Source organism: Medicago truncatula, chromosome 6 (genome assembly GCF_003473485.1).
Source record: "Medicago truncatula cultivar Jemalong A17 chromosome 6, MtrunA17r5.0-ANR, whole genome shotgun sequence".
NCBI lineage: Eukaryota > Viridiplantae > Streptophyta > Magnoliopsida > Fabales > Fabaceae > Medicago > Medicago truncatula.
Window position 1 is genome coordinate 21,790,918 of NC_053047.1, and position 8,252 is coordinate 21,799,169.

The following is an 8,252-nucleotide window of genomic DNA, read 5'->3' on the forward strand; positions in this document are numbered from 1 at the left end:
TACTGATTTTCTGGGTTAGGTCGCTTAAGCGACCGGTGAGCGAACTGGTGAGCGATCTGTCAGCGACCAGAAAGCGTGCAAGTGTGTTGGCTTCTGGAACTTGTTCACTTAAGCGAACCAGGTGGTCGCTTAAGCAAGCAAGCCCAGTTTCAGCCACTTTTGAATTTTGTTCCGGGTCTTTGGGGGCCAATCCGAGCTTTGTAAAATGATTCTTTAAACATGTTTAACTACTGTTTAATCCCCTAATCTCATTGGAACATGATTAGCTTCCCTAAACTTGAAATTGTTCATTTCAGTCTTAACTTGGAGGTTTTTGGGAAATTCTAAACTTTTGTCGAAAACAAACTTTTGTAAACTAATGAAGCTTGCAAGTTGAACCTACAACTCATATAGACTTAGGTAAGACTTGTAAGAGTGGTCAAACATCTTAATCATGTAAAAAGTGATATTTCGAGTGTGGATGCGAAAGGTTGTGAAATTGGGATTTTCATACGAACTTAAATTATTCTTGGATTAATGTATAATGATCCGGAGGCGGCTTAAGTTCATGATTACATTGTCAATTAAGATTGTTTGAAAGGGTTCAATTTGTCTAGGCTGTTTTGTCTTGGGATTTATCAATGTTGGCCGTTTGCCACTTGATATGGATTTGGTCGAAAATGTTTCTTGAGCCAATTGTTTTATGAGTTATTGTGATCATTTTTATATGACTAAGTGAAGTTGTACGAAAAGAAGATTGTATTGGATATGATGTTTATCTTGAGATGTGTATGCTATCTTACTTAGAATGTAAGGAATGCTTGAATGGTGAAACTATATGTAATAGTTGATGTTGAATGACATTGTTGATTATTGATAATCATGATTGATGTGTGGTGATGAATACTATGATTTAATTGTGTATGGGCATGTTTTCTTGATAATGCAAATGATGTGGAGATGATCAATATAATTGGGAGTTGTCCTATATATTGTGGAGAAAATTGTGAATTGTTGTCGCGTTATCGAGTCTTGTTACATGTCCATGCATCATAGTCTTGTTGAGATTGTAGTTGTAAAAGGGTTGAACTCTTTTACTTCGGAGATTATGTAAGACGGGTGTGAAATCTTACATACGATGTTTTTGTTGCATCGAAGGTGACGACCTTGAGGTTATCCGGTACCACATGCATTTATGTGTCAATAAGTACATATCATGACATGAGTCTTGTTTTGGAAATGTGATTGGTGATTGGTGATTGTGTATGAATAACTATGAATTAATGATTGTTCATGACAAATGTGATAGGTGATTAATTGATGTGAGATATTGGGGGTATGATGTAAGTATTGTTATGTGAATATTATTATTGATCAAATACATGATGTTTATAACGAATTATTCATGTTAACTGTTATTTGGATTATGATGATGTAATACTTACCCCTAGTGGTTTTAATCGCCTACCTGTCTGTATGGATGGGTAGACGTTGTGCAGGGTTAGTTGCTCAGTGAGTTTTTGTGCTTGGTGGATATTGGGAGCTTTCTCCGATATCGGTGTTTAGAGTCTAGGTGACTCTGATCTAGGCTTGTCTTAGTCTAGGTCTTTTGTTTTGGATTATTGATATGATTGGAGATTTACCCGTATGTTGGGATTTGAGATTCATCTATGTTGATGTAATAATTGATTTATGACACATATATTTGGTGTACTCTGGTTTATATTCCGCTGCGACTGTTGAGGTTTATATACATGTTTATTGGTTTTGAATTTTTTAATGTGGCGTAGCCTCTATTTTTTGAATAAATGTATTATTCGCATGTTTAATTGCATTAATAGAAATAGGAGTGTTACAAGTTGGTATCAGAGCCATGGTCAATCTTGTATGGACTAATACTTGTTGTTTTTCCCTATTGTGTGCAAATGGTAGCATAGTACCTTCGACATTTGCTTGTTGTGATGTTTCTTATTGGCTAGTTGGTTGTGTAGTGCTGAAATGGCATGTGGTAGAGACGACGCTGCAATTGCGCAAGCCTTAGCGACGATGGCACAAGTGTTGGCCCAGTCGAATGAGAATGCAGTGGGTAATCGTAGGAATGAGGGTGAGGCCGAGGAGAGGAGACTCGATAGGTTCTTGAGGAACAATCCATCGACTTTCAAAGGGAGGTTCGATCCAGAGGGAGTACAAACTTGGGTGCAGGGTATGGAGCGGATTTTCCAAGCTATGGTGACGGGAGATGACCAGAAGGTCAGACTAGCGACTCATGTGCTTGCTGAGGAAGCGGAGCACTGGTGGACTAATGCCAAAGGAAGACTTGAAATGGGAGGTGATGTGGTGACCTGGGCTAAGTTCAAAGCTGAATTCTTGAGGAAGTATTTCCCTGAAGACTTGAGGACTAAGAAGGAGGTTGAGTTTCTGAATTTGAATCAAGGAAGCATGTCGGTAGCCGAGTATGCGGCGAAGTTTGAGGAGCTTTCCAGGTTTTTTCCCTACATCAATGCTGAAGATGCTATGGTTTCGAAGTGTGTGAAGTTTGAGAGTGGGCTTAGGCCGGATATCTATCAGTACATGTGCGTCTAGGAGATCCGAGACTTTCATACTTTGGTGCAAAAGTGTCGTATGTTTGATGATGCTGGAAGAGCTAAGACTAGTTACTACAAGGCTCAGAATGAGAAGAGGGGGAAAGGTTGTAACGCCCCATTTTTATTTAATTATTTTTAGTTGATTTAAAGTCTTTTATATGATTTTTAAATGATTTACGTTAATTTTGTGGTGTGGTATATTTTATTAAAGGATTATTTTTATTATTTAATAGAATAAGTGAGAAATAGGATTTAATTGGAGTTCTGGGGGTTATACGAGAATTAAGTAAATTTAGGGGGAGTAAAGTGAATATTGGGAGATTATATTTATAAAAGAAAAGAAAATAGAGGGGAGAGGAAGTTTTCACGTACAACAGAGAAAAGGGAGAAAAAGCCTTAGAAGGGAGAAGACCAAGAGAGGGCTGCGACTTCGAATTATCTAAGGTAAGGGTGAGGCTAACTTACATTAATTTTAGTGTATATGATTCTGATTATGTTTTAACAAAAGTTATGAATACATTTGGTGAATTGGGAATTAGGGTTATGATGAGAATTGATGATTAAATGATGAAATTAGGGTTAATTGATGTAGAAATGATGAACAGACCTTAGATGCTTCATATATTGATGTTTAGAATCGGTTTCAAGGTTAGAACAATGGGTTTGGGTGAATTTTTGAGAAAAACTGTAACCTGGCCGTACTGTTATTCATCGCTCGCCTCCCGAGTGATGATCCTCGCCATAGCGAGTGATGAAGATCATCGCTCGCCTCGCGAGCAAGAGTTGTTCGCCTCGCGAGTTGCATTTCGCAGCTCGCCATAGCGAGCAAGTTTACTCGCCGTGGCGAGTGTGGGCAGAGAGCTTGCAAGATTCTGTGTTTTTGAGCTGTGAGTTTAACCTTAGGTGTTTGTGAGGGCCTGAACATGTACCTTAATGATTAGGCAAAGTTTTAGAATGAGTTTGAACTCGGAATAGGGTCAGAATGGATTCTAGAGTGTTTTACCCTAACTCGCCGTGGCGAGTAGAGGCTCTCGCCTCGCGAGCTAGTGCTTGACAGACTGCGTTGTTTAGGATTTCATGTGACTTTGTCGCACGAGAGGCTGTGAGTTGAACTTTGAGATAGCAATGAAAGATGTATAGGATTTAAATGATGAACTGTGAAGCTGGATAGGGCAAATTGAGGTTATTAATGTGATAAAAATTGTATAAGTAATACTTGGATTATGTGAAAATGCTAGACATCGTTGGATTGTATAAGATATTGTTATATCATGCTGTTGTATACTGTTGTGTTGCTGTTGATTGATTATGATTGTTAATGATCGCTGGTTTATACTTAGCTGCATTCAATTAGAATGTACAATGTGTTGGTTCGAGTTGTAAGTGGCGAGTTGTCGTTCGAAGTAACGGAGTCATAGGTTGTTGATGTTGATCAAGTTGGGGAGTGAGTCATAGTTATTATGCACGGTCGTTGTCGTTGCCTATGTTGTCGTTGTCGTAGTTGAGTTGTATGCTGATATACACAAGTTGAGTCCTTCATGATTAGGAATCTGTTGAGGGCTTATGCCCTGGAATGCTATGTCATTCAACTGTTGAGGGCTTATGCCCTGGAATGCTATGTCATTTAACTGTTGAGGGCTTATGCCCTGGAATGCTTTGTCATTCAACTGTTGAGGGTTCATGCCCTGGAATGCCTTGTCATTCAAATTGTTGGGGGCTTATGCCCCGGAATGCTTAGTCATTCAACCCGTTGAAATTAGTACCACGTTGCTGTTGTTGTAGATGTTGTTGAGAGAGTTGTTGTGGTTGATGTTGTTGAGTGTTGTTGAATGAGCTGTTGTAGTCGTTGATAAATACTGATGTGTCGTCGTTGTTGATTGGATTAGTAAGTGTTATTAAAATTGAAGAAGTATGAATATTATCATTGAGTATATGTTGTTAATTATGTTATTTAATTAAGTTGATGATTTATATATATCTATTATTATTGTTTGTGAATCTCACCCCTTCTGCTTGGAATTGTTGCCCTTCGTATGAGTAACTTGCAGGTATTGAAGAATATTAGAAGTGGTGGCTCAAGTGTCTTAGGGCTCTGATACGTAACGGGATGGGTTATCGTTGTCATGTTTTCATTCCTTATGTATCATTATGAACCTGTTGATATTGATTTTAATCATTAAAGATATTTTGTTGAGGCCAAGTGCCAAGGATTTATTTGAAGGATGTTTAATGTTGAAAATTATTCCCGCTGCGATGAATTGATATGTTTTAATGAACTATTATTTAATGAATAGCATTTTATCCTATTCAAGAATTTTTGAAAAGCAGTGTAACACTCCGTTGTTGATTTAACTCTGATTTTACTTATTAATATAACTGTTGGGAAGTCGGGGTGTTACAAAGGTCATGGAGTTGGAAAACCTTACAACAAAGACAAAGGAAAGAAGAGAGAAGCTGGTGGGGGCTTTAAGCCGAGTTTGGCGGATGTCAAGTACTATAGGTGTGGAACCTTGGGTCATTATGCCAATGATTGTAAGAATGACATTAGTTGTCATAAGTGTGGGAAAGCGGGTCACAAGGCTGTTGAATGCAAGGGAATTGCGAGAGATGTTACTTGCTACAATTGTGGAGAGAAGGGTCATATTAGTACTAAGTGTACCAAGCCAAAGAAGGCGGCGGGAAAGGTGTTTGCTTTGAATGCGGAAGAGGTGGAGCAACCGGATAATCTTATCCGAAGTATTTGTTTTATCAATAGTACTCCTTTGATTGCAATTATTGATATTGGTGCTACTCATTTTTTTATCTCGGTTAGTTGTGTTGAGCGTTTGAAATTGGTTGTAACTCCTTTGTTGCGGGGAATGGTTATTGACACCCCGACTAGCGGTTCGGTGACTACTTCTTTTATGTGTGCTAAGTGTCCTGTTAATTTTGGTAATGTTGATTTTGAGTTGGATCTTGCGTGTCTTCCGTTGAAGCATATGGATGTGATTTTTGGTATGGATTAGTTGTTAGCTTTTAGGGTTACCATTAATTGTTTGACTAAGAGTGTAACTTTTTCTAAGCCGGTAGAAGAGTTAGATATGAAGTTCCTGACCGCGGAGCAAGTGAAGAAGTCTTTAGATGGTGAAGCTTGGGTGTTCATGATGTTTGCATCGTTGAAGGAAAGTAGTGAGAAGGGAGTTGGTGATTTGCCGGTAGTGCAAGAGTTTCCAGAAGTTTTTCCGGAGGATATTACCGAGTTACCACCAGAGAGGGAGGTTGAGTCTGCAATTGATTTGGTACCAGGCACGAGTCCTATTTCGATTGCGCCGTATTAGATGTCTGCATCAGAGTTGGGTGAGTAGAAGAAGCAGTTAGAAGAGTTACTTGAGTAACAGTTTATCAGGCCGAGTGTTTCTCCGTGGGGTGCTCCAGTGTTGTTGGTTAAGAAGAAAGATGAAACCATGAGGTTGCGTGTGGATTATCGGCAGTTGAACAAGGTGACGATTAAGAATCGGTATCCACTACCAAGGATTGATGATTTGATGGATCAACTCGTTGGTGCAGAGGTGTTTAGTAAGATTGATTTGAGATCAGGATATCATCAGATTATAGTGAAGGCGGAAGATATATCCAAAACATCGTTACGAACGAGGTATGGACACTATGAGTATTATGTAATGCCATTTGGAGTGTCTAATGTGCCAGGTGTCTTTATCTTTATGGAGTATATGAATAGAATATTTCATCCATATTTGGACCGTTTTGTGGTGGTGTTTATAGATGATAATTTGGTGTATTCGAAGTCTAAGGAGGAGCACGCTGAGCATTTAAGGATTGTGTTGCAAGTCTTGAAAGAGAACCAGTTATGTGCTAAGTTGTCTAAGTGTGAGTTTTGGTTGCAGGAAGTGATTTTCCTTGGTCATGTGATTTCTAAGGGTGGTATTTATGTGGATCCTTCGAAGGTTGATGCAGTGTTGTAGTGGGAATCTCCTAAGTCTATTTTTGAGATTAGAAGCTTTCTTGGTTTTGCAGGTTATTATCGGAGGTTCATTGATGGATTCTCTAAGTTGGCGTTGCCATCGACGCAGTTGACTCGGAAAGGACAAGCTTATGTTTGGGATGCTAAGTGTGAGAAAAGTTTCCAAGAGTTGAAGAAGAGGTTGACTTCAGCTCCAGTGTTGATTTTGCCGAATCCGAAGGATTCGTTTGTTGTATATTGTGATGCTTCTAAGATGGGTCTTGGTGGTGTGCTTATGCAGAATCGTCAGGTTGTGGTTTATGCTTCGAGGCAGTTGAAAGTGCATGAGAAGAATTATCCAACTCATGATTTCGAATTGGCGGCCGTTGTGTATGCATTGAAGATTTGGAGGCATTATCTGTATGATTCTAAGTTTGAGGTGTTCAGTGACCACAAGAGTTTGAAGTACTTGTTTGATCAGAAAGAGTTGAATATGAGGCAGAGAAGATGGTTTCGGGAAGGCTAATGTTGTTGTTGATGCTTTGAGTAGAAAGACTTTGCATATGTCTGCTTTGAGGGTTAAAGAGTTGGAATTGATTGAGCAGTTTCGAGACTTGAGTTTGGTTAGTGAGTTGACACCGGATGGTGTGAGGTTAGGGATGTTGAAGTTGACAAGCAATATTTTGGAAGAGATTAAGAATGGTCAGAAGGAAGATTTGGAACTTGTGGACCGAGTGGTGTTGGTTAACCAAGGTAAGGGTGGAGACTTTAGATTGGATAAGAATGGTGTTTTGATGTTTCGTGTTCAAGTTTGTGTGTTAGATGTCCTGGAGCTTAAGAGGCAGATTTTGGACGAAGGTCATAGGAGTAGTTTGAGTATTCATCCAGGAGCGACTAAGATGTATCAGGATTTGAAGAAGTTGTTTTGGTGGCCCGGAATGAAGAAGGAAATTGCGGAGTTTGTCTATGCTTGTTTGGTTTGTCATAAGTCGAAGATTGAACATCAGAAACCGTCGAGTTTGATGCAACTGTTGTTCGTGCTAGAGTGGAAGTGGGATAGCATTTCTATGGACTTTGTTGGAGCGTTACCGAAGACTGGTAAGTGTTTTGATTCGATTTGGGTGATTGTTGATCGGTTGACGAAGTCGACACATTTTGTTCCTATTAAGATGGGTATGTCTGTGGCGAAGTTGGCTGAGATCTACATTGAGCAGATAGTGAGGTTGCATGGTATACCTTCTAGTATTGTGTCAGATCGGGATCCGAGGTTTACTTCTAAGTTTTGGGAGAGTTTGCAAGCTGCTTTGGGAACTAAGTTGAGATTGAGTTCTGCTTACCATCCTCAGACCGATGGGCAGACAAAGAGGACTATTCAGAGTTTGGAAGATTTGTTGAGAGCTTGTATGTTGGAGCAAGGTGTTAGTTGGGATGAATGTTTACCGTTGATTGAGTTTACTTACAACAACAATTTTCATTCTAGTATCGGTATGGCTCCGTTTGAAGCTTTGTATGGTCGGAGGTGTAGGACACCGTTGTGTTGGTTTGAGTCAGGAGAAAGTGCCTTGTTAGGACCGGAAGTTGTGCAAGAGACTACATAAAAGGTTAAGATGATCCAAGAGAAGATGAAAGCGTCTTAGAGTAGACAGAAGAGTTATCATGATAAGAGGAGAAAGGATATTGAGTTTCAGGTTGGTGATCATGTGTTTTTGAGAGTGAACCCTGTGACCGGTGTTGGTCGTGCTTTGAAG